General features: G+C 39.8%; 1 protein-coding gene across 8 annotated transcripts in view; it reads right to left on the bottom strand.

The window, feature by feature from the left end:
- The window catches only part of BNC2 (basonuclin 2), a 485,316-nt gene that overhangs the window by 409,916 nt on the left and 48,056 nt on the right, over positions 1-27,344 (bottom strand). For 2 of the 8 annotated variants that reach the window (XM_053572255.1, XM_053572281.1), the window contains exon 2: positions 10,820-10,912. The exons of the other annotated variants lie outside the window; for them this stretch is intronic. The gene's annotated coding sequence lies outside the window, so the exon portion shown is untranslated. The remainder of the gene's footprint in view (positions 1-10,819; positions 10,913-27,344) is intronic. 8 annotated transcript variants of the gene reach the window in all.

Here is a 27,344-nt window from a genome sequence, read left to right as displayed (position 1 = left end):
TCTGAATGTTAAACAACCTCTGTTTTTGTCAGCCCAGAAATCACCAGGCTTTATATTGTAGATGTGCTGCAAGATTAACTTTGTTAAGAAATACAGTCTTCTGTCTTCTCTTTATTTAGGTTAGACCCAATGTAATGTTAAATAGATTACACTATCTTAAATTTACTAATATTGTGACTATCATCTATGATTAACAATTTGCTGGCCCGGTGACTGTTGCTCAGTGGGTAGGGCACTGGCCACTTATACCAAAGCTGGAGGGTTTGAACTTGGACCCGGGCCTGCTAAAAACAATGACAACTGCAACAAATAAAAGCCAGGCGCTACGGTGGGCACCTGTAGTTCCAGCTACTTGGGAGGCTGAGGCAAGAAAATCGCTTAAGCCCAATTGTTTGAGGTTGCTGTGAGCTGTGATGTCACAGCACTCTACTATGGGTGACATAGTGAGACTCTGTCTCAAACAAACAAACAAAAATCTCGATTAGGCGAAATTATATGTTTCCTTCCTATGGACATGTTGTAAACTTTTAATATCCTTCTTACATGAAACCATCTGACAAATCACCATTTCTGGGACAATAAAGGACAATATCAATATCTAAGCTCTTTGTGCCATAAATGAATTAGAAGAATTATGGTATAAGCACTAAATCTTATCTATACCAAGTTGTTTTTAAGTAACAGAATACAGTAGTATCTGTTTCCAGAAAATCAAGGCTTATAAAAAAGTAACTATCAGGCAGCACCTGTGGCTCAAAGGAGTAGGGCACCGGCTCCATTTGCCAGAGGTGGCAGGTTCAAACCAAGCCCCGGCCAAAAACTGCAAAAAAAAAAAAAAAAAGTAACTATCAAATTTTTACCCAAATCTTCATCTAAATCTTCCCATGAATTAGTTTTCTCATACACACACACATATATATAATGGGGAATTACATGTACTTTTTTCACAGTGTTGTCATAAATGTTAAATATATTATATATAAATAACAATGATTTTAAAAATAAAAATAAAAAATAAATCTTCCCATGATCACTAAAAAGAACCATTTGTTCCATATATGTGATACACCATTTATTAATGCATCAATCTACAAAATTCAGCCTATTATACAATATGCATCAATTCTCTCACATGTAAGTAACAAAGATGGAAGTTTTACTGGGCAGGAAGATACACTGAAATGCAGAAAAGAAATGAGAAAGAAGGGATGAATGAGAAAGAGGGGAATGTTCCTGGAGAAGACGGACCAAAAGGTTCTAATACTATTTGTGGGATAAAAGTAACTTAATTCCTGTTTACATTCATAATTGTTTAATTAAACCCATTGAGAATAAAAAATAGTAACTAATTGATAAACATGAAGTTATTGTGATCTGAAATATAAAAATTCCAGTTATAGTGATTTCTGAGACCTGAAAATTATGTTTTTATCTACAATGGTTTATTTGCTATTCTCTTCTATTAAGAGAAGTAAAATTAGAAATATCCTAACAGATAAGCTCACAATAGCCAGCAAGAGAATTTTATTAATGTGATCTATGAAAGAACACAAGCAAATTCCACGGCCAGCAAGATAAGATAATTAACCTTTCTGAGATTCAGCTTCCTTGTCTGTAAAACAGGAATAATATATACCACAGAATGCAGCAAAAAGTAGGTAGGCCATATAAGTTAGTTAACTATATGAGTATTAAACACGTGTAACTCCCCCATTTATAAAGTAACAAAAATATCAGAAAACATTTCTGACGGTTGCAAGTGTTAGACATATTTCAATATTCAACCTTTAAATTTTTAAATATAGGTACAATTATTAAATAAATGAAAGATAAGGTAAAATGCTGACAGCAACCTCTTCTATAAGGGTTATTCCCTATCATTATTACTCTTTTGATTTCTTTAATCATAACTTATTTGACAAACAGCAGAGCCCAAAATGCTGTGGCATTAGCATTATAAGCAGCCTCCAAATTAAAAGGCACAGAGGCTAGCAGCTCTGAGGGACTTGAATCCCAGCCTCAAGCCTACCAATTGCCTAGCTATGTGATCTTAGGCAAATTATTTTTTCTATCCAACCTCAATTTTCTCATTTTTAAAACAGAAAAAATTAAGAGTAGCTACAATAAAGGTCTAATCCTATGTAGCATAATGAACACGGTAAGGTCTGACAATTGCTATAAGGCCAAGAGACATTCAAAGCAACTTGCCCAAGGCCTGCAGGCTTTCTGGTCCAAAAACACACATAATAATGGCACTTGACTGTCCCCCACCTACTCTCAACTCATACAACAGCTACAGAATGGGGAGAGGCACTTCTCTGCCATCTGACAACAGCCTATTCACAGACTTAGCGCCAGACATGGCATGGCTTGCCATGTGACTTCTTAGAAACCAGAATTTGTTCATGTCAAATTCTAAAGTGGATCAGTTATTTTGGCTGAGTTTTAAACATCCTGGGTCTAAGTGCCCTCTGTCATGTGATGGGGGCTGTTAAAGGACTCATTGTTGACAATGAGATAAGAGCCCAAAACAAGACCCCCACACTAGACCCCTCTCTGTTGACCTTTTGTGTGATCTTCAATGGGTTACATACACATTAGAACGAGGATAGATTTGAAAATACCAAAGGAAGAGGTTCAATTTTTATATCAAAAAATTACAAATTCCTTTGATTGCAGAAATCCAGTTAACTTCAGTGTCAGGGGAAGAACCCCAGAGAAGGTGCAAGAACACTTCAGTCACTTTATGCCTCTATCATGGACTTAACACAAATTGCATGGATACAATACTTTTATTTTCACACCAACTTGCAATAAATCAAGGCTACCTTTCAATAAATCAAATCGCACTAGCTGAACTCCTTTCTTAACAGTTCGGTGAATGGCTTCAATTATCTTTATACATGATAGAAACTGTCAAAGTGAGCCCTACAGGCCAAACATGTTGGCTTACACCTGTAATCCCTCCACTCTGGGAAGCCAAGATGAGAGGATCATTTGGGACAAGGAGTTCAAGACCAGCCTGGGCAATGTGAAGACCAAGTCTCCAAAAAAAGCCAAAAACAAAAGTTAGCCAGGCCTGGTGGTACTCACCTATAGTCCCAGCTACTCAGGAGGCTGAAGCAGGACTGCTTAAGCCCAGGAGTTTAGAACTCCAATGAGCTATGATGACGCCACTGCACTCTAACCTAGGCAATAGGGTAAGACTCTTATCTCCAGAAAAAAAATAAATAAATAAGAATTAAAAAAACCCTATATTCCCAAAATGGACTCATTCCCAAAATGACTCACGAGAGAGTCACCTTACTAACTGTATAAAATACCTGAAACACTTTAAGCAGTTGTAATAGATCATTTTGTATTTCCTAACAAAATATCAGTTCATAATGAAAGCACCTGTAGTGAGAATAAGATGGAGTCTGTCGGGCTGGGGCAGACATGCCACAGCTGGTCTGGTCACCTCGTGTCTCCTATTCTTACTGTTTTGTAAATTTAGCTCCCACCCTAAAGATGCCCATGTTGAATATTTTAGGAATTAACTCTTGAATTGGAAATGCTGTAATACATTGTCACTGAGTTATGCTGATTATTACTTAAAATAAGGGTTATTGGGCAGTACCTGTGGCTCAGTGGGTAGGGGGCCAGCCCCATATACTGAGGGTGGCAGTTTGAAGCCAGCCCCAGCCAGCTAAAACAGCAACAACAACAAAAAAAAGCCAGGCATTGTGGCGGGCACCTGTAGTCCCAGCTACTCGGGAGGCTAAGGCAAGAGAATCGCTTAAACCCAAGAGTTGGAGGTTGCTGTGAGCTGTGACTTCACAGCACTCTACCAAGGGTGACGAAGTGAAACTGTCTCAAGAAATAAAATAAAATAAGGGTTATTGTGATCTTTACTGTGAACCATTATGTATAAAACTGTAATTTTGGAAATGGAAGAATAGAACGGTCTTGGAGAAGCTACTCTCACTGTTCTCCAGAATCCTGGCCTTCTGACAAAGTTTGGCGGACCTATACCTGTCTCTGTATATTGGCTGATAGTGACAGGCAGCCAGACTCTCTGTCCAATAACAATAGTAGAAAGAAAAATAGTGTTTTATACTTTCCCATGTATAAACACATATGCATACATACACAGTAACATGACATCTTCACAAATCAATCAGATGGGTACAGTGGGAGATATTTCCATTGTACCTATTTTATTGATGAGAAAATCAATGCCTAGTACACAAAAGCTTGCCCAAATTCACATAGTAAGAAAACAGTGTGGCCAGAACAAGAAGCTACATTCTATGAGTCAAAATTATGAGTTCTTTCTACTTATAAAAGACTATAATTTAAAAAGCCAAATAAGAATATATAATCTAAATTGTATAAAAGGATACTTTATCTTTCCTAATTGATGCTTTGATGGCCATGGTCCACTGAGGGCCTAGATAAGTAAAAGGCTTCTCAGCCTCCTCTCCGGGATATAAAATGCAAAGGTAGAGAAAATGATTAAAGAAGCTCTTTAGTCTTTTCCTGCCCCCAGCCTACTGACCCATCTCAGTTAATGACAGTACTTATATTATCTGTAATGCAAATGTGAAGCCACTAAGGTACCTTATGGTTAAAAACTTGCTTTGCTTTATAAAAAGAATACTATTGTAATATGAATTGTCCATGATACCTGTCTACTGTTATGCAACCCTTGGGACAGACTTGGAGTAGTCTTTCACAGGACAGCGTATTTTCTTTTCTTTTGTAGAGACAGAGTCTCATTTTATGGCCCTCGGTAGAGTGCCATGGCCTCACACAGCTCACAGGAACCTCCAACTCCTGGACTTAAGCGATTCTCTTGCCTCAGCCTCCCGAGTAGCTGGGACTACAGGCACCCGCCACAACGCCCGGCTATTTTTTGGTTGCAGTTTGGCCGGGGCTTGGTTTGAACCCGCCACCCTCGGTATACGGGGCCTGCGCCCTACCGACTGAGCCACAGGCACCGCCCAGGACAGCATATTTTCTACCCATTCATTTACCTTGGCTGAAGTGGTGGGGCTAGAAAGCTATGGGGACACAAAAGAGAGGTATTCACTCTGCCTTTGTCTTCAGCCTTGCAAAATCACAGTCCAGAAAAAAAAAGCCCTCCCCTGGATGCCCACAGTTTAAATAGAAGCTACAGATTGAGCATCCCACAGAGCTGTTTCTTTCCCCAATGTGAATGACAATGACTGAGTCTGGGTAATCAGACAACATTGCCGCTGGAGTTAAGCACCAATGCACACTGGAGAGGGGGGCCCTGGCTAGCAGAGCCTGCACCCAAAACCCCAGCACTACTTCTCAAACTGCAGGTCACAGGCATCAGTGATGGTAAAAAATCACCTCAATGGCCTTTAACCATTTGTACTTCAGGGAAAGAACAAACTGCATTATGCACAGTGAGAATAAATATTGTGCCATGTATTTGTATAACTGGTCAAGAAGGCTTAAAGCCAATATCCAAAGGGAAAAGCCACTACTCAGCTCCTCTATCTAACAGTTACACGAATGCAGACAATGTATTGCTTAGTCCTCCAATATTTTAAAGAGAAACCAGAAATACAAAGTCTCCCCAAAATCGTCAAGAAGGATAACACTGTTTTAAAACAGTATACAGAGCAAACCAAACCTATATGAAAGCTGGAACTGGACTGACTCTTCAGTACCTGTGTAAATAGAAACAAAGCAGCAAAAGTGATCTCAACAAAACAGGAGACAGCCTTTAGCAAGAGAGGGACCTCTCTACAAACAGAAAAATTAGCTGAGTGTAGTGCTTCCTGCCTATAGGAGGCTGAAACAAGAGGACCTTTGAGCCTAGGAGTTTGAGATGGTGAGCTATGATGATGCCATTGCACTCTAGGCAGATTGAGAGAGTAACATCTTGTCACAAGGAAAAAAAAAACACAAGAAGAAAAAGAAATGGGAGGGCAAAGCATTTCTGGTCAATGTCTCTAGGAAGCTGTGTGAGGGCACTACTGAAAAGGTACTTGCCAAGCCAACACCAGTGTTGGAGGGAAAAGAACAGCCCCGGGTGAACAGGTGAGGAAGCATGTGACCCTGGTAAAGGGGCAAAGAAATAAAATATCCGTGGGTCCAACGGTTGCAAACCTTCCCTGAGTTGGATTAGATGAAGTAAAATTCTCAAACAGAAATCTACCTTGACATTCCCTTTCACATCTCTTCCCCTTTTTGGAGGTGGGAAAAGAATTAAACCTAAAATTCCATCAGAAGTCAACTTTGACTGCTATAGTGGAAGGGCTCTGCCTGCTCACAGTGTTTACCACCCTCAACCGCCTCCAGAGTTTGGCTCATCAGCTGCAGAAAAATCAAGCAAGGCATGGTGGAGAAAGAGCCCTTGACTGGGCTCACCCTTCCCCACCTGGCTGGCCAAAGAACTAAGACTGAAGTGCACATGAATCCTCAGTGTCTGGGCTCCTTAAGTGACACCTGCCTGGCAGACAAAGCTCTGCATTGCTGTGAGGAATTTGGGCTGAGGACGGTGGGGCACTGCTCTTCTTCACCTCTCCATCCCATGGAAAAGATTCACAAAACCAGGGAATACTACCCACCACAGTCCCATCTGCCTAAGCTAAAACACTTGGGAGTCTTCTGAGCAAATGTGAGGGCCTCCCAGCCTGAGAGCTGGTCTTACATCAAAAAGAAAGCAAGGCCAGACGCCAGCTCCAAACCCAGCTGTTCCCCGAAGCTTGTGGTGCAGGTGTGAGATCATCCCCATGAACCTCACCTGCCTGCAGTTTGTCACCTCAATGTCATTACCACAGGCAGAGACGTGGCTGGGGCTTTTGTTTTACTTCACACCAGGGGGAAGTCATTTGGGAAATTTTTCATCTTAAACAGTTTTTTCTTAAATGTATGTGACACATATTCCTCACAGGACTTAATAGATATTTCTCATGCCTGGAAAGTAAGCCACAGCTGCACAGATTGCAACAAAATTTATTTTTTAAAAAATTAACATTCTAGTTGGAATCATTCAACACAGTGTTTAACTACAATTTCTGAAAAAAGTTAAGAACCAACAAAAATATAACTTTCTCAAAAAGTTATTTTAGTATAATGATAATTAACAGGGTAAAACAACTCTAACAAAGTCCACATTTACCATTATATCCTGGATATTTCTTTTCATTTACAAGAAAAATAACAATTTCAAAATAGGGAAAATCCATAAACTTCTGTCTTCCCACAAAATTACCATGAAGGAAGCAAGCAGAAAAACTGCTAATATTATTTTCAGATTCTTCAAAATCTATCCTGAACTAGACATTTCTCTGAGAATGGAAAGCGGGAGGGGGGAATGGATAATCCTAACTATAAAGCTTCTAGTTGCTACTGCAATGATTCCTGATAAATAAGAATAAAGCAAGACCACTGTCTTGCAAAAGCTTTAGCTGAACTATATTAAGGGGAAATAATCTTATAGGTGACCTCAACGCAAACAACACAAGGTGCTCTCGCGTGGTTTTTTTTTTTTTTTGGTTTTTTGTTTTATAAATAAACCAGATGTATTCCTTATCTAATAAATGTCTAGAGAAATAACAGAAACGGGAATATGGTTTTCATGACATTCTCAAGTGACTTCCAAGATATCCTCGTCACAATCTAGAATTGTTACAATGACAACAAAAAACAAACCTCTGGGACTCCATAACCTCCCCAGACACGGTGTACTAAAAGATCTGGCTTGTCTCGTCTCTCCTGATTATGCAATATATCTTAGAAGCAGAAGAATGGTGACACGGATCACTGGGCTGTGGATGATGTTTGCAGGTCTCACTTATTTCATCTCCTCATTTACCATTTCATGTTTTGCCCTGACACTTGCAGTGTGATAAGGGTGGACATAACTCCAGGCAAGAGAAGTGAGAAAATTTTTTGCTTTGTCTAAAAGGTAAAGAAGGTAGGGAGGTAAACATTTACGTTCTTGGAGGGTCAGCATGTGAGTATATACACATGCACACACGCCCTTACATCGTTAGCAGGGATGCATAGATGGTATCCAGCTTTACACAGTAGACATTTTCCTTCTTCAAGTTTTTGGGGGTTTTTTGAGGGGGTGAGACAGGGTGTAACTCTGTCAAGTACAGTGGGGTCATCACAGCTCACTGCAATCTCAAACTCCTGAGCTCAAGCAATCTCACTGCCTCAGCCTCCCAAATAGCTGGTCCTACAGGAATAAACCACCATGCTTAGCTAAATTTTCTTTCTTTTTTTTTTTTTTTTTTTTTTTTCTGTAGAGACAAGTTCTCATTACTGCTCAGGCTGGTCTCAAACTCCTGATCTCAAACAATCCTTTTGCCCTGGTCTCCCTCAGTACTTAGAATTACAGGTGTGAGCCACGGCACTGGCCCCTTCAAGTTTTGATCGATTTTACAACTCAAATATTCAAAGGTCTTAGAGTAGCCTTACTATTTTAAAGTAATTTATTATGACTTCTTTCATAAACCAATATTTGCTAACATAAGTAATCACCCCTAAATTGTCCAAGTTTGGATTTACATATTCAGAAACAATATGAAAACCCAAATATAGAGATCATTTAAGCTATCTTGGAATGTATTCTCCTTTTGTAACATTTCACTTCATGAGTAAACAGTTGATTGCCACTAAATAGCAATGATTAAAAAAAAGATATAAGCTACATACTGTTCAAACAAGAAAAAAAGCTCAAGAATTTCTTACAACAGAAGCAAAGAAATTTAATGTGTCAACAGAATATCTTGGAGCTGAATGCCTGTAATCCCAGCACTTTTAGAGGCTGAGGTAGAAGGATCACGTTAGGTCAGGAGTTTAAGACTAGCCTGGGCAATATAGCAAGACCCTATCTCTATGAAAAATAAGCTAGGCATGGTGGCACATTGAGTATAGTTCCAGATACTCCAAAGGCTGAGGCTAGAGGACTGCTTGAGCCCAGGAGTTTGAAGCTATAGAGAGCTGTGATTATGCCACTGCATTCCAGGCTGGGCTATAAGAGCAAGACCCTGTCACTAACAAAAAGAAAAAAAAAAAAAAAAGAGTATCTTGGGGGCTCCCTCTACATTATGGTGATCCTACTATCTCAAAGACTTATCAAGATAAATAAACCACATCTGTCCACTGGGACTGGTAAGTGCTTTTGTGTTCCTTATTAGTTCTAAGGCACTCAGAGAGATAATGCTATTCACTGTACCTTATGATCTCAAAGGAAACCAGCACTTCAGATGATTATCTCTGTCTAGCTGGCCACATCCCCATCCCTCCTCACTCTCCCTCGAAGTATAAACATTCACTGTAAGGAACAAGCTACCATAGAAAGAAATTATGGGGAAGACCCCAGGAAATCACTAAACACGTCATCGGCAGGACTTATACTCATCTGAACAGCCTCTGAAAAGCAGCTGCCCAAATTAAGCTCTTAAATTACCCTTGAAACGATAGTTCAGCTTTGAGCCAGTGGAGGCTGAACACAACATTATACTCAATGCCAGAAGACAGTACCTCACTGAAGCCTAGAATATGTGCAGACACACCAACACTCAGATCATGTGATCACATGATTGGCATTTTATAAAATTATTTGAAGTAACTGATGCATAAGATAGTCTGAGACTTTGTCAACCATGATCAGCAGTCATAATCACAGGGTCTGGATACTGTAGAGCAGAATTCATTGGCACTGAAGACTTACTTGGAAATAAAATAGCTAAGTACTATATTTTTAAATGTTTTTAGTCTTTGTGCTGTTTTAAGAATGTTATCTATAAATTTACATCCTTAATGGAAAAACAAAGCTATTCTTTCTAAACCAAAAGAAAAAAAATTCTTAATCTTTCTAATCTTTCTTTTTGTTTTTAGAGAGTGAGCCTCACTCTGTTGCCCAGGCCAGAGCCCGATGGCCTGATCATAATTCACTGCACCCACTTCTGAGCTCAAGTGACCCTCCTACTTCAGACTCCAAAGCAGCAGAGACTACAGATAATTTTGTTTGTTTTTGTTGTTGTTGTTGTTTTAAGAGACATGGTCTGGCTATATTACCCAGTCTGGTCTCCAACTCCTGGCCTCAAGTCATCCTCTTGCCTCAGCCTCCCTGATGAGACACAGCACCTGGCTTCTAATCTATATTCTTCAGAAAGCCTGCATTTTTTATTATTTCAGACTCAGCGCACGTAGCTCAGTGGTTAGAGTGCCGACCACATACACAGGGGCTGGTAGGTTCGAGCCTGGTCTGGGGCCAGCTAAACAACAACAACTAAAACAAGAAAACAGCAGGGTGTTGTGGTGGGTACCTGTAGTCCCAGCTACTTAGGAGGCTGAGGCAAGAGAATCACTTAAGCACGAGAGTTTGAGGTTGCTGTGAGCTGTGACACCAAGGCACTGTAGTGAGGGCAACATAGTGAAACTCTTGATAAAAAAAAAAAAAAAAAAAGAAATCCAACTTTCATAACCAAATTCGCCTTTTTCCTATAGTAAGGGGAAGGCATGAGGTAGCAACAGAGGGACAGTAATCAATCTCCTAGCAAGTCAGAAGGTAACGTTACTAACTTGGAGTACAGGGCTCTGAAGTAAGGCCAGTCTTCCCTAACTTGAGGTCAGAAGCTGCTCACCTCTTTGTTCCCTCATTTAACTTAAGCTTTATCACATCCATTTTTAAGACCTTTCTTTTCCTAATTTTCCTCATCTAGACTCACTAAAGTCAACAAAGTAGGAACAGAAACTAGCAGCATGACTATCACCACCACCCACCACCACCAAAAACAGTAATAACAGTAAAACATTTATCGCTGGGCACAGTGGTGCATACCTGTAGTCTCAGCTACTGGTGTAAATGAGGTAGGAGGATGGCTTGAACCCAGGAGTTTGAGACCAGCCTGGGCAACACAGCAAGACCTCATCTCTACAAAAAATGAAAAAAAATTAGCCAGGTGTGGTGCTGTACCTGTAGTTGCAGCTACTCTGGAGGCAAAGGCAGGAGGATCACTTGTGAGCTCAGGAGTTTAATGCTACCTACAGTGAACAATGAACACACTGTTGCACTTGAGGCTGGACAACATTAGCAGCCTATCTCAAACAAATAAATTAATTAAAACAATTTTTTGTAGTAACCATATCAAATGGCTTTTTAAAAAGATGAAATTTTACTGTATTTTATTTAACCCAGTATTCTCAAAATATCATTATTGCAATACAAAATCAATATAAAAAAGAGATATTTAACATTATTTTTATATCAAATCTCTAAAATCTACTGTGCATTTTATACTCACAGTACATCTCAATAAGGACCAGCTACATTTCAAAAGCTTACAAGCCATGTATGTCTATGGGCTTCTAAATTGGACAGTGTAGTCTCACACACTGCCAAGTTCTGTTCAAAGTGCTTTAAATGTACAGATTCATTTAATCTTCACAATAATCCTACAAGGTAAATACTACCACTGCTTTGATTTTACAGATGATGAACTATAACAAAGAACAAAGACCCCAAATCACATGCTAGTAGAAAACAGCACAAAAATTCAAAGCTTGGCCATGTGGCTACAACTACCACACTATTAAGAACATACTGTGGCATCTTTGCTTTTTCTTTGAAAGCAAAGGGGCCCCTTTGCTTTCTATGGTGAACATATCTTGCTTTGTAAGCCTATATACCTTGGTCTTACTCTGTAAACCTCTTTCTCAAAACTTTGTCTCATGCTTGCCTTACCCAAAGGAAAAAAAATGTACTGTTGTATGACAGGCAGAGCTACATGTCTAAATAAACACTGTCATGTGTACCTCAGAACAATCCTAGAGAATAAGTATTAATACCCCAATTTCACATTCTGCTACCCAATTAAAAGAAGACATTTAGAGGAGAGACATCATGACTTCACAAAGTGACACACAATGGTAGATAGTAAGGGTGACTAGATGAGTCCACAGGCCCTCCGCTAAAGGAGCATATACTCTAGTTTTAGAATATGAAACCTTTATAAAGTAACTAGACCATGAGGCATATTGTACTAAAAGAGAAGTGCAAAAAGTGTAGTGATTCAGAGGGAAAAATCTTATCTCATTAAGAGAACTGTCAAAACTCTTCACAAGGGGCAGCACCTGTGGCTCAGTGAGTAGGGCACGGGCCCCATACGCCAAGGGTGGCGGGTTCAAACCCAGCCCCGGCCAAACTGCAATAAAAAAAATAGCCAGGCGTTGTGGCAGGCGCCTGTAGTCCCAGCTGCTCGGGAGGCTGAGGCAAGAAAATCATGTAAGCCCAAGAGTTAGAGGTTGCTGTGAGCCATGTGACGTCATGACACTCTACCCGAGGGCGGTACAGTGAGACTCTTGTCTCTAAAAAAAAAAAAAAAAAAAAACTCTTCACAAAAGAGATGACTTTTTTTTTTTTGAGACAAGAGCCTCACTTTGTCACCTTCAGTAGAGTACTGTGGCATCACAGTACACAGCAACCTCAAACTCTTGAGCTCAAGTGATTCTCTTGCCTCAGCTGTCCAAGTAGCTCAGACTACAGGCGCCCACCACTACTCCAGGCTAGTTTTTCTATTAGTAAAGATGGGGTATAGCTCTTGTTCAGGCTGGCCTGGAACTTGTGACCTCAAGCAATCTACCTGCTTTGGCCTCCTAGTGGAGATGACTTTTTAAAAGGATTAAATTAAGAAGCCTAGGATAAAGCACTACAGAAGCAAAATCAAAAAAAGGCCTATGGTGTATTGAAAGAACAGCTGGAGTTGGATGTGGTGGCTCATGCCTGTAACACTAGCTCTCTGGGAGGCTGAGGCAGGTGGATGCTTACGCTCAGGAGTTGGAAACCAGACTGAGCAAGAGGAAGACCCCATCTGTACTAAAAATAGAAAAACTAGCTGGGGCGGCACCCATAGCTCAGTGGGTAGGGCACCAGCCACATACACCAAGGCTGGTGGATTCAAACCAGAACCAGGCCAGCTAAAGCAAAAATGATAACTGCAACAAAGAAAATAGCCGAGCACTGTGGCAGGCACCTGTAGTCCCAGCTACTTGGGAGGCTGAGGCAAGACAATCGCTTAAGTCCAAAAGTTTGAAGTCGTTGTGAGCTGTAATGCCACAGCACTCTACCAATGGTGACATAGTGAGACTCCATCTCAAAAAAAAAAAAAAAAAAGAAAGAAAGAAAAGAAAAACTAGCTGCGCATTATGGCAGGTACCTGTAGTCCCAGCTATGCAGAAAGCTGAGGCAGGAGGATCGCTTGAGCCAAGAGTTTGAGGTTACCATGAGCTATGACCCCATAGCACTCTACCCAGGGTGAAAGAGTGATATTCCGTCTAAAAAAAAAAAAAGAAAGAAAAGAAAAGAAGAGAAGAGAAGGAAGGGAAGGGAGGGAGGCAGGCTGGAATGTACGATAAACACATATGGGTGTGGTGGCAAAGTTGTCCAAACACCATAGCATGGAAAGCACACATGATGTGCAAAGTTTGAGGAGACTAGCAGCACAATCAAAACTGAGCTGCATGTAAAATCCTTCTGGCAGCAATGGGAAGGATGGACAGCAGTAGGAGACAATAGCAGCAGACATTGAAGGCTGGTAGTAAGGACACTTCAAAAAGTTTTTTTTAGGTTTTGGTTTTTTTATTTTTTTATTTTTTCTATTTTTTGTCAAACCAGAATCTCACTCTGTCATACTGGATAGAGTGCCATGGCATCATCATAGCTCACAGCAATCTCAAATTTCTGGGTTCAAGTGATCCTCTTTCCTCAGCCTCCCAAGTAGCTGGGACCACACAATGCCTGGATAGTTCTTCTACTTTTAGTAGAGATGGCTCTTGCTCTGGCTCTTGCTCAGGCTGGTTTCAAACTACTGAGCTCAAGCAATCCTCCTGCCTTGGCCTCCCAGAGTGCTAGGATTACAGGTGCGAGCAACCATGTCCAGCTGCTTTTGAAAGAGTCGAGCCAGTCGACTGCAATGGTTATAGTCAATTTTAAAATAGGAGGTTAAGTATGAGAGCATACCATACAGAATCTTTTAAGATCCAGAATCTAAAGTTAAGTCAATGATGACAGAGTCTCAACCTTTGGTAATCAGTATAGTGGTAGAACCATCAACAGAAACTTCCGATACAACATAATCCAATCGGTTACTCAGGTTAACTAGAATAAGTAGGAGGTTTTTCCGCTCCTTATTCTGTGAAACTAAAACTTCCCACTACTTCTGTGCTTCCCTCATCAAGCTTGGTGCTACTAACAGTTGGCCTTCTATCAGGCTCTTCCTTGGAAGAATTCCTCTTCTACCAAGTCAATGTTAGTAGTTAGCAGAAAATAGTAAGAGGTGTTATCTTTTAAGTGAGACAGAATAACTCCATACCTCATATTCTTCAACCCAAGACAAAAGAATCGTAGATTCAGATTTTCCAGTTGAATAATGCTCTGTAGAGACTGAATGAACAGCCATGCCTAAAGTATCAGCCTACTGCTTGAAGTTCTTCACGTTTTAATGGTAAAATTAAAAACAATCTCCCTGCTGCCTACTTGCCTCTTGCCTTTATTTATTTTACATGTTTAATTAAAAAACACTTCTCCACTTTAAGCAAATATTTCCCTTTTTTCCATTTAATTACCTGACAAATGGTAGTAGAGCTGCATAAATTCTGCCTGAGGTTAAAGCTGGAGTAGAGCCTAATAACTAGCTTGAGACATTGTTCTGGCCAAATAAAGCAGAACACATATATCCCCTGTGTTTGAACAATGCTTAGACACTTTCATTAAGACCTTCTTTTACCCAGTGTTGATTCTGATTAACCCCCTTTTCTGATTTATGTGGGAAATCTGGGTGTTCTTCACACTACCACCTTAAGATTACAGTAATAAACCTCCATGCAACAGAGTTCAGGTGTGTACAATGAACACATGTGTCAGTGCTACACTGTAAAACAAGTTGGGCAGCCTTCTCTTGATTCACCTGATTTCGTTCTAGACAAGCCTTCAGATTTTCTGCTGCTTTCCATAAAAAAGATGTTCAACGTAAAATGATGAAAGCAGGTCAAGTCAAAGGAAAACAATATAGGTGAAATAAATGCCAAATGTTATGTATTAAGCAATTATAAGCTAAGAAAAGTTAGGAAACTAATGGCTTTTATATTTAAAAAGAAAAAGAACTTCAAGGCCAAAAAAGGACAAGACACACACACACACACACACACACAAACAGTGGTAACATGCACTTTTTCTTTTTTCCTTAAAAGAAATTCTAATTCTTAGGTTCAAGTATGTAGTCGCACATGTGGTTGGGGTCTAAAGATACTCAAAGAACTTTTGTTATCCTGTAATTCAGTCTAGTAATAAAAGTATGATACTCTGGAAGAGTAAATTCAGGGCAGCTGGTAAGTTTCACGGGAATCAAATGATCTCATCTGCTAACGATTCAGGGCTCCCCAAAGTTTGGAAGTGCTCTTGTGTCACTGGTCATCTCTCCAGCAACTGACAAGGGAAGTGTAGAGGGTGAGGAGGCAGCTACCTTTCCATTTAGGGAAATCTTCCTGCATTCTATCTCACTTTTCCATCTAAGATATAAAAAACACATAGGCAAAACACCCTGATTCCAAAATCAGGGTGTTTGAAAATCTATCTTCAACATGGGTAGTTGGAAGGGATGGCAGGTAACATTTGCATACATACCAAATAGACTAGTGTGGATTTGAGCTGCAAGGAGTAAGAGATTCCATAAACTCTACTACCTGAACCATTAATGCTGTCCTCTCTGCACCCTCTCTGAAGGCAACCACTTGCCATATGAAAACAATTTCGCAAAATCTAGAGGTGAAATAGATAATGATGATAATGCCAATTAAAAATGATAACGGCCATAGTAGCCATTCTTGCAGTGCTGGAGATGTCTAGAAATTACTAGGGTCTGGAGTCAGAAAGATGCCAATTCAAATTCAAACTGAACAATTTTTTTAAACTCTGAGTCCCATTTCTTCACTCAAAAAAGTTAGAAAAGCAAAGAAGCATAAAACCAGAAAGTTGCTGTGGAGATAAATTGAGAAGTGTTGATGGAAACACCTGGCACACTGAATGTGTTTCACAAATATTCATTTATTACTCACCTTCCTAGAGTTCACAGGGCCTTAAACAAATTAAAAAGAACTGGTCCGCCAAAGGGGGTAGAGCTGGGATTTATAGTGTTTGCTCCTACAGGAGGCTTATAGTCACTCAACGAGTATTTATTGAGTTTTCAAATATGTGCCAGGCACTGTTTGGTGCATTTGGCATACATTTTCTTTAATGTCTACCGTCATGAAATTCGTTTTATTTTTTAGGGTCAGGGATTGAAAGCAAAATTACTTCAAAAAAGGAAAGCAGTACTGAATAATACCCATCTTAGAAAAATGATGACAGTTTATTCGCCTCACTACTTTGATGCAAGCAAAATTCATATTCACTGTTTGCATTGCTAGTCTGACGCCAACCTAAATGTCACAGAAAAGGCAGAGCTGGGAAGGGGGCTGGAGAGAGATCAAAATTAGTACAATGGGAAAGTGCCTGCAGAAATACGAAGTCTGCAACTATAAGAAAAAAAAAATTAAACTCAGAAAGGAGGGAGAGAAAGACAACGCCAAAATGGAAGTCCTCAATGAGCTGCATAAGCTTGGGTATCTCTGGAGATGATACCTGAATCACAGGTGAGGAGCTCCTGATTCATGATAAAAGGTCAAAAAGTGATGGCCATTGTTATGGTGATTATTCTTGTAATGTTACCTCCCTGCACTTCAGTTGTCTCAAGTATCAGAGAAGTTCAGACTAGACTTGTAATTTTTAAGAAAGGAGAGTCTGGATTTTTAAAAATTCATTAAAAAGTGGTGAGGCTTTTTTTTTTTTTTTTGAGATAAGAATCTCACTTTGTTGCCCTCGGCAGTGTGGCCATGGCATCAGAGCTCAAAGCAACCAAGCAATTCTCTGGCCTCAGCCTCCTGAGTAGCTGGGACTACAGGTACCCGTCACAGTGCCCCCCTATTTTTAGAGAGGAGGTCTCGCTCTGGCTCCAGCTGGTCTCAAATCTGTGACTTTGGCCCAGGAGCAATCCACCCACTTTGGCCTCCCAAGTACTAGGATTACAGGTGTGAATGTTGAGGCATTTTTTTAAAGGGTTAAGAAGTACTTAATTAGAGGACACTGCCAACTTCCTCCATTTCTTAACATCCTCTTACGATAATATATCCCAACTTCACTTGACCTCAGAGCCTTTGCAATAAAGTCCCTTAATCACTTGTCCCAAACAGAAAACCAAAGACATATTCTAACAAAAATAAATGGACAAAGAGAGGGACTGAATCAGTAAGAAAAGTGTGTCATGAATTAAGAAGATGAATTCAACCCTCTGCATCTGTGTTTACACACACAAAAAAATTGTAAGCTATCTGTACAACAAATCCTCAAAGGAAAAAGGCAAATAATTAAGTAGAGATGATATTTGATGGATTTCAGAGTTAGTAGTAAGATTATGGTCATCCATTTCTATTTTAAAATCCTGGCTGGAAATATGCTATGGTTTTTAATAAACTCTACCACAGCAGCAGAAATGACATCCTAATACATATATAAAAGGAATCATTGATGAGAGATACGCAGACCAAGCCAGTATTACAAAACCTTAAGGATTACATACTATTAAGACTACATTTATGTTTCATTCCAGTGGGTGTCCATACCAGGCACTCTGCAAATATCACCTCATTTAAATTCTACAACTCTTTGAGATACATATTTTTTAACCTAAAATGGCAGTAAGACCCAGAGAAGTAAAAGACATTCCCGAAGGTTATACTGCTAGTGATGGAAGAATCACGATTCAAATGATAAGCTTTATTTGGCTCCATAACCAGACTTTTAACTATGCCTCTACTCATTAAAAACCACCCAAGATAGCCAGACATTGTGGCAGGGGCCTGCAGTCCCAGCTACTCGGGAGGCTGAGGCAAGAGAATCACCTAAGCCCAGGAGTTGGAGGTTGCTGTGAGCTGTGACATCAAGACACTCTACTGAGGGCAACAAAGTGACTCTGTCTCTATTTTAAAAAAAAACCACCCAAGACAATGTACTTTGAGAGCATGTAATATTTTGTTCTATATGGATGATGTATGCATATTAGGCTCACTGAGGTCATTAATAATATGTCCAGGCTGGGCGAGCTGGCTCACACCTATAATCCTAATACTCTGGGAGGCCAAGGCCGGTGGAATGCTTGAGGCTCATGGGTTCAAGACCAGTGTGAGCAAAAGCAAGACCATGTCTCTACTAAAAATAGAAAAACTGAGGCAAGAGGTCACTTGAGCCCAAGAGCTGGAGGTTGTTGTGAGCTATAATGCCAAAGCACTTTACCCGGGGCAACAGCTTGAGACTCTGTCTCAAAAAAAAAAGCGTATCCTAGAGGAAAAATATTTCTCACAAATACAGATTATATTATACATACAAATGACCTTTTTTGAAGCTGGCAAGGCAACTACTCAACACTAAACTAAAATAGACCAAGGATATAAAGGGAAAGGGATAAAAACCCTAAAAACCTGGGGTGGTATTCAATAGATGAATAAGAAAATCAAATAGCAATGGGCAAATCCCAGACTAGTGCAATGAGCACTGAAAAGGGTTCAAATAGAAACTGAATTATAAAGTAGTCGTAAACAGCAACAGGGTCAGCAGGCCTCAGAAATTTCAATATCTCTTCCATATTCCAGATCTTCTTGTTCTGGGGATTGGGTGGCTATAATTACTTGCTTGTCTTAATAACTAAATAGTACTTACATTTTATCTACCAGAGAAAAAAAAATTTTAACCTTTCCAATGTAAGGCAATGATCCAGAGGCTACTTGCTTGTTGAATGAAAACTAACTCTCTTTTGTGCAGATTTTGTATGACTATAATACATAACCTGGCAGTCAGTGCCTTAGCTATGTCCGTAAGAGTGAAGAGTCTAAGTAGCAAGGGGTTATGGTGGATCAGGCCAAACAGAAGTTGTAAAGAGTTTGGGAAACAGTCTTATGATTAAGAAGAACCTCAAATCCCCAGGTCAGGAAAATACTGCCAGCTCTGAAACAGAACCTGAGGACAGTCTTTTAGCCTTTTTAGCTCTAAAATAGGAATTGTACAAGGTCTGACAATTAAGTTTGTGAAGCTGCCACTGTGTACTTACATTGGCAACACTGTATAAACAACTCAGTAAAGTTTCATAACCTTGGTATATCTGCGTCTCACAGTTGCATTCATGTCGATATACAGTGTTATCTAGCTGAGTGGTGTTCATTATTGTTGTTATGTATTTCTGTGTGTCACTGAGAGAATGTCAGAGCATGAACTAGAGCAACAAACAAATATTTATAAATTTCTTCTTAAACTTGGCAAGAGTGGAAGTGAAATCAGGGACATGTTAGCCCAAGTTTATGGGGATAATACCATGATAGTGGTACAAATGGATTAAACATTTTTCAGTGGGGAGAGAAAGTATCACTGTATGAATAATACAGTTAATAGCTGTATTATTCTATTGTTAATAATTAACTGCATGAATAATACAGTTAATACCTTTAGTGATATACATTGATTAATTATAATCAAATGAAGTGAGCCAGGGCAGCCAGTAACCAGTAGAACTAATAAAAACATTGCAAACATTCATTGAATTGTGTATCAAAATTGCTGACTGACTGTGAGGGGTATAGCAGACCACGTAATCATAGACAGAAATAAGAAAATCTTAATTGAAAATCTGTATCAACAACACATGACTCTTGACATGTACATAATATATCATGACAATGCATGCACCAGCTCACACCACACTTTGAGTTTTTAACCAGTAAATAACTGTTGGAACACCCTTCCTACTCACGTGATGTGGCCCCCAGTGACTTTTTTCTTTACCTGAAGATAAAAAAAATATTGAAAGGAAGACATTTTGATGACAGTCAGGACATCAAGGGTAATATGACAGCTCTGAGGGTCATTCCAGAAAAAAAGAACACCAAAATTTCTTTGAAGGGTGGACTAGGTGCTGGCATAGGCGCACAGCTTCCCAAGGGGAGTTCTTCAAAGGTGACCACAGAAACATCCAGCAACGAAGTATGTAGCACTTTTTCTGAGATGAGTTTGCAAATTTAACTCTCAGACCTTGTAATTTAAATTAATAAGTCACAATACAAAATATACGATGCTACTGCTGCATTAAATATGCATTAAATAAAATTTTTTTTACACTCAACACTGTAGAGGGTTTTGTATGTTTGTATGTATATCTGACACACAGGCTCTCAAAATTTACAACTAATCAATGTATATCACTAAAGCTATTAACTTTATTATTTGTACAATCATGCCTATTCCTGGGTATCAGAGGAGACTATTTCTAGGATCTCCAAAGATATCAAAATCCAAGAATGTTCAAGTGTCTTACATAAAATGATACAGTAATCTCTAAGTTACTTATAATACCCAATACAATGTAAATACTATGTAAGCAGCTATTATACTATTTTCTGGATTTTTTTTGAGACAGAGCTTCACTATGTTGCCCTCAGTAGAGTGCCCTGGTGTCACAGCTCACGACAATCTCAAACTCACTTGGGCTCAAGTAATTCTCTTTCCTCAGCCTCCCAAGTAGCTGGGACTACAGGCTCCCGCCACAACGCATGGTTATTTTCTTGTTGCAGTTGTCGTTGTTTAGCTGGTCCAGGCCGGGCTTGAACCCTCCAGCCTCAGTGCATGTCGCTGGTGCCGTAACCACTGTGATACAGGCACCAAGCCTATACTGTATTTTCAAATATACATTATTTTTTATTGGTTTTTTTTTGTTTGTTTGTTTGCTTTTAATATTTTCAATCCACGGTTGAATCTGTACATACGGATCCCTCTGATATGAAGGACCAACTTTGTGTATGCACATTCGTACCTTATATTTCATGAAAAATTCCACAACTTTTCAAGGTTAATTTCATACTAATAAATGAAGTAGGTGTTTGATCAAATAAACTATAGACACAAGCTGTACTATGAGGTGTAAAAACAGCAGGATTTCGGAGGCGGAGCAAGACGGCTGCCGAGTAACAGCTTCCTTGCATCTGGGCACCGTGAGTCTGGGCAGATAGGACTCCAGGCATCTCTGGCTGGTGGGATCTGCCTATCATCACCCCTGTGAGGATACAGGGAGTCAGCGAGAGACTTCTGGACCCCAAGAGGAGGACTAAAACAGTGGAAAAACGGCAAGTGGTTGCATGTGTTCAATCCATCTAAACCCGCCCGCAACTGTAAGTTCAGTAGCAGCGAGACTGCAAACCACAAAGGCTTTACCTGTGAACTGTTTTGGTGTCTTTGGACTTGGCACTCAGTTGAACTGCCTTGGGGAGAGCCTGAGTGGGAGTGCGGAGAACTTTGGCCGATGTCTAGGGCCCCAGTCTGAGCCGCTGAGCCAGACAGAGCTAACAGAGTTTGGCTGTGGGTCACAGGCAGCCATTGTGAGCGATCTGCCCCAGCAAGCTCCGCCCACAGGGTCGCAGAGCTAGAATTGGGTGGGAGCTGGTAAGCCAGCAACCGAGTAGCCTAAGGGTGGGGTCTGAGCCACCTTGCAGCCCTAACCCTCAGGGGCAGAGTGAGACCGGTTTTGGCACACTGGGTAAGTGGATAGCCACTTCAGCAGTGATTCCAGTGACAAGCACTTTCCTGGGAAAGCTTCTGCTCAGCAAGTTTACAAGTTCAAAGTGCCTTTTAAGTGGGGTGAAGAGAGATTTAGGGTGTCCACCTGCTGGGGTTTGAGAAATCAGCAGCCTCCAGTCCTACCAGAACTGTGATTAACATCTCATACCCCAGAAGACCACGTGTTGCCCAGACAATATTCAATAACATATACATACTGCTTTGTTTTTGGTTGTGTCTTTTTTGGGTTTTTTTGTTGTTTTTTTCTTTTTTGCTTTGGTTGTTTTTTTGTTCATTTTGATGTTGTTGATGTTGTTTTGTTTTTTAATTTCAACATTTTCCATACAGATCCTTTTTCTTTCTCAATTTTTCTAGTTTAATTATAATTTCCCATTGCTGCCTTTGTCAATAACTAAAACTTCATTTTTGCTAGGGTTTCTACTGCTATTATTTGGTTTTTCACCCATTTTATCCCATAAAGTTTTCTATTAGCTTGTTTTGGCTCAATCTGTAGCATTTTTGTCTTTCCTCTCTACTTGGTGGAGGTGGGGTACTGTGTCTGATCAGGTTAGCAAAGAGCTACTGACCTCAAGGGCACCACCCAACTGGGGTTTTTTTCAAGGTTGTGTCAAAGTACCTTACTGTTCACCTATATTGCTCTGTCTCCCTTTTTCTGTGCCTCTCTTCTTTTTGTCAATATTCCTTTTACCCCCCCCACCTTTCTCTATTTTTCTTTTTTTTTCTTATCACTCAGTCCTCCTTTCTTTCACCCCTTTTTTGCTCTTCAACCTTCTCACCTCTCCGGTCCTGTAACCCTCAGTCAAAAAGCATGAGAACATAAAGAGCAAGAGGAAGTGAAAGGAAAATTAGGGCAAGGAAAAAGATAAAAGAAATCACTCATGAGGAAGAATCAGCAGAAAACTCCAGGCAACGAGAAGAACCAGTCCAGAACAATCCCACCAAGGGACCATGAGGTAGATACTGCAGAGGATTCCACCTATAAAGAAATGTTAGGAATGACAGAAAGGGAATTTAGAATACACATGTTGAAAACAATGAAAGAAATGATGGAAACAATGAAGGAAACTGCTAAAAAAGTGGAAAATACCCAAAAGGAAATCCAAACACAGAATCAAATAAGAGATGAACGATATGAAGAATATAAAAAGGATATAGCAGAGCTGAAGGAACTGAAACAGTCAATCAGGGAACTTAAAGATGCAATGGAAAGTATCAGCAACAGGTTAGACCATGCAGAAGAAAGAATTTCAGAGGTAGAAGACAAAGTTCTTGAGATAACTCAGACAGTAAAAGAGGCAAAAAAGAAGAGAGAGAAAGCAGAACGTTCACTGTCAGAATTATGGGACTTTATGAAGCATTCCAACATACGAGTTATAGGAATTCCAGAAGGGGAAGAAGAATGCCCCAGAGGAATGGAAGCCATACTAGAGAATATTATAAAAGAAAATTTCCCAAATATCACCAAAGATTCTGACACACTGCTTTCAGAGGGATATCGGACCCCAGGTCACCTCAACTCTAACTGAGCTTCTCCAAGACACATTGTGATGAACCTGTCCAAAGTCAAGACAAAAGAAAAGATTCTGCAAGCTGCCAGGAGTAAGCGCCAGTTGACCTACAGGGGCAAATCCATCAGAGTTACCGCAGACTTCTCTAATGAAACTTTCCAAGCAAGAAGAATGGAAAATGGTAAATGGTAATGGTAAATGGTCATCTACCTTTAATCTACTTAAACAGAACAATTTTCAGCCCAGAATTCTGTACCCTGCTAAGCTAAGCTTAAAATTTGATGGAGAAATCAAATCATTTACGGATATACAAACATTGAGGAAATTCGCCACCACAAGACCAGCTCCACAGGAAATACTTCAACCTGTTCTGCACACTCACCACCACAATGGATCAGCAACAAAGTAACAACTCAGAAATTAAAGGACAGAACCTAACCTCCACACTGATGCAAAAGATAAAACTAAGCAATGGACTCTCACAAAATAAGACGAATAGAATACTACCACACTTATCAATTATCTCAATAAATGTTAATGGCTTGAATTCCCCACTGAAGAGACATAGATTGGCTGACTGGATTAAAAAACACAAGCCATCCATTTGCTGTCTGCAGGAAACACACCTGGCTTCAAAAGACAAATTAAAGCTCCGAGTCAAGGGTTGGAAGACAATTTTTCAGGCAAATGCAGTTCAGAAGAAAAGAGGAGTTGCAATCTTATTTTCAGATACATGTGGATTTAAAGCAACTAAACTCAAAAAAGACAAAGATGGTCACTTTATATTGGTCAAGGGAAAACTACAACAAGAAGACATTTCAATTCTAAATATTTGTGCACCCAATCTAAATGCTCCCAGATTCTTGAAACAGACCTTACTCAGTCTGAGCAATATGATATCTGATAATACCATAATAACAGGAGACTTTAACTCTCCTCTTACAGAGCTGGACAGATCCTCTAAACAGAAATTAAACAAAGATATAAGAGATTTAAATGAGACCCTAGAACAACTGTGCTTGATAGACGCATAAAGAACACTCCACCCCAAAGATAAAGAATATACATTCTTCTCATCACCCCATGGAACATTCTCCAAAATTGATCATATCCTGGGACACAAAACAAATATCAACAGAATCAAAAGAATGGAAATTTTACCTTGTATCTTCTCAGACCATAAGGCACTAAAGGTGGAACTCAACTCTAACAAAAATGCTCGACCCCACCCAAAGGCATGGAAATTAAACAATCTTCTGTTGAATAACAGATGGGTGCAGGAAGAAATAAAACAGGAAATCATTAACTTCCTTGAGCATAACAACAATGAAGACACAAGCTACCAAAACCTGTGGGATACTGCAAAAGCAGTTTTTTTTTTTGTTTGTTTTGTTTTGTTTTTTTTTTTTTTTTTGTAGAGACAGAGTCTCACTTTATGGCCTTTGGTACAGTGCTGTAGCCTCACACAGCTCACAGCAACCTCCAACTACTGGGCTTAAGGCGATTCTCTTGCCTCAGCCTCCCGAGTAGCTGGGACTACAGGCACCCACCACAACGCCCGGCTATTTTTTGGTTGCAGTTTGGCCGGGGCTGGGTTTGAACCCACCACCCTCAGTATATGGGGCCGGCGCTTTACCAACTGAGCCATAGGCGCCGCCCACAAAAGCAGTTTTGAGAAGAAAATTCATCGCTTTAGATGCCTACATTCGAAAAACAGAAAGACAGTGCATCAACAATCTCACAAGAGATCTTATGGAATTGGAAAAAGAAGAACAATCTAAGCCTAAACTCAGTAGAAGAAAAGAAATATCCAAAATCAAATCAGAGATCAATGAAATTGAAAACAAAAGAATCATTCAGAAAATTAATGAAACAAGGAGTTGGTTTTTTGAAAAAATTAATAAAATAAACCTTTCACCAGACTAACGAGAAATAGAAAAGTAAAATCTCTAGTAACCTCAATCAGAAATGATAAAGGGGAAATAACAACTGATCCCACAGAGATACAAGAGATCATCTCTGAATACTACCAGAAACTCTATGCCCAGAAATTTGACAATGTGAAGGAAATGGATAAATATTTGGAATCACACCCTCTCCCTAGACTCAGCCAGGAAGAAATAGAGCTCCTGAACAGACCAATTTCAAGCACTGAGATCAAAGAAACAATAAAAATCTTCCAACCAAAAAATGCCCCGGTCCAGATGGCTTCACTCCAGAATTCTATTAAACCTTCAAGGAAGAGCTTATTCTTGTACTGCAGAAATTATTCCAAAAAATTGAGGAAGAAGGAATCTTCCCCAACACATTCTATGAAGCAAACATCAACCTGATCCCAAAACAAGGAAAAGACCCAAACAAAAAGGAGAATTTCAGACCAATCTCACTCATGAATATAGATGCAAAAATTCTCAACAAAATCCTAGCCAATAGATTGCAGCTTATCATCAAAAAAGTCATTCATCAAGAAGGCTTCATGCCAGGGATGCAACGCTGGTTTAACATACGCAAGTCCATAAATGTTATCCACCATATTAACAGAGGCAAAAATAAAGATCACATGATCCTCTCAATAGATGCAGGAAAAGCATTTGATAAAATCCAGCATCCTTTTCTAATACTGAAGAGTATAGGCATAGGTGGCACATTTCTAAAACTGATTGAAGCTATCTATGACAAACCCATAGCCAATATTTTACTGAATGGAGTAAAACTCAAAGCTTTTCCACTTAGAACTGGAACCAGACAAGGTTGTCCTCTGTCACCTTTACTATTTAACATAGTTCTGGAAGTTCTAGCCAATACAATTAGGCAAGACAAGGAAATAAAGGGAATCCAAATGGGAGCAGAGGAGGTCAAACTCTCCCTCTTTGCTGACGACATGATCTTATACTTAGAGAACCCCAAAGACTCAACCACAAGACTCCTAGAAGTCATCAAAAAATACAGTAATGTTTCAGAATATAAAATCAATGTCCACAAGTCAGTAGCCTTTGTATACACCAATAACAGTCAAGATGAGAAGTTACTTAAGGACACAACTCCCTTCACCATAGTTTCAAAGAAAATGAAATACCTAGGAATATACCTAACGAAGGAGGTGAAGGACCTCTACAAATAAAACTATGAGGGCGGCGCCTGTGGCTCAGTCGGTAGGGCGCCGGCCCCATATACCGAGGGTGGCGGGTTCAAACCCGGCCCCAGCCAAACTGCAACCAAAAAATAGCCGGGCGTTGTGGCGGGTGCCTGTAGTCCCAGCTACTCGGGAGGCTGAGGCAAGAGAATCGCTTAAGCCCAGGAGTTGGAGGTTGCTGTGAGCTGTGTGAGGCCACGGCACTCTACCGAGGGCCATAAAGTGAAGACTCTGTCTCTACAAAAGAAAAAAAGAGAAAACTATGAAATCCTCAGAAAGGAAATAGCAGAGGATATTAACAAATGGAAGAACATACCATGCTCATGGATGGGAAGAATCAACATTGTTAAAATGTCTATATTTCCCAAAGCAATCTACCTATTCAATGCCATTCCTATCAAAATACCAACATCGTACTTTCAAGATTTGGAAAAAATGATTCTGCGTTTTGTATGGAACTGGAAAAAACCCCGTATGGCTAAGGCAGTTCTTAGTAATAAAAATAAAGCTGGGGGCATCAGCATATCAGATTTTAGTCTGTACTACAAAGCATAGTGGTCAAGACAGCATGGCACTGGCACAAAAACAGAGACATAGACACTTGTAATCCAATTGAAAACCAAGAAATGAAACTAACATCTCACAACCACCTAATCTTCGATAAACCAAACAAGAACATACCTTGGGGGAAAGACTCCCTATTCAATAAGTGGTGTTGGGAGAACTGGATGTCTACATGTAAAAGACTGAAAGTGGATCCACACCTTTCCCCACTCACAAAAATTGATTCAAGATGGATAAAGGACTTAAATTTAAGGCATGAAACAATAAAAATCCTCCAAGAAAGCATAGGAAAAACACTGGAAGATATTGGCCTGGGGAAAGACTTCATGAAAAAGACTGCCATGGCAATTGCAACAACAAAAATAAACAAATGGGACTTCATTAAACTGAAAAGCTTCTGTACAGCTAAGGAGACAATAACCAAAGCAAAGAGACAACCTACAGGATGGGAAAG

Source organism: Nycticebus coucang, chromosome 2 (genome assembly GCF_027406575.1).
Source record: "Nycticebus coucang isolate mNycCou1 chromosome 2, mNycCou1.pri, whole genome shotgun sequence".
NCBI classification, from domain to species: Eukaryota; Metazoa; Chordata; class Mammalia; order Primates; family Lorisidae; genus Nycticebus; species Nycticebus coucang.
Note: the sequence above shows the minus strand (reverse complement) of the source record. Positions and strands in the feature narration are given on the sequence as shown.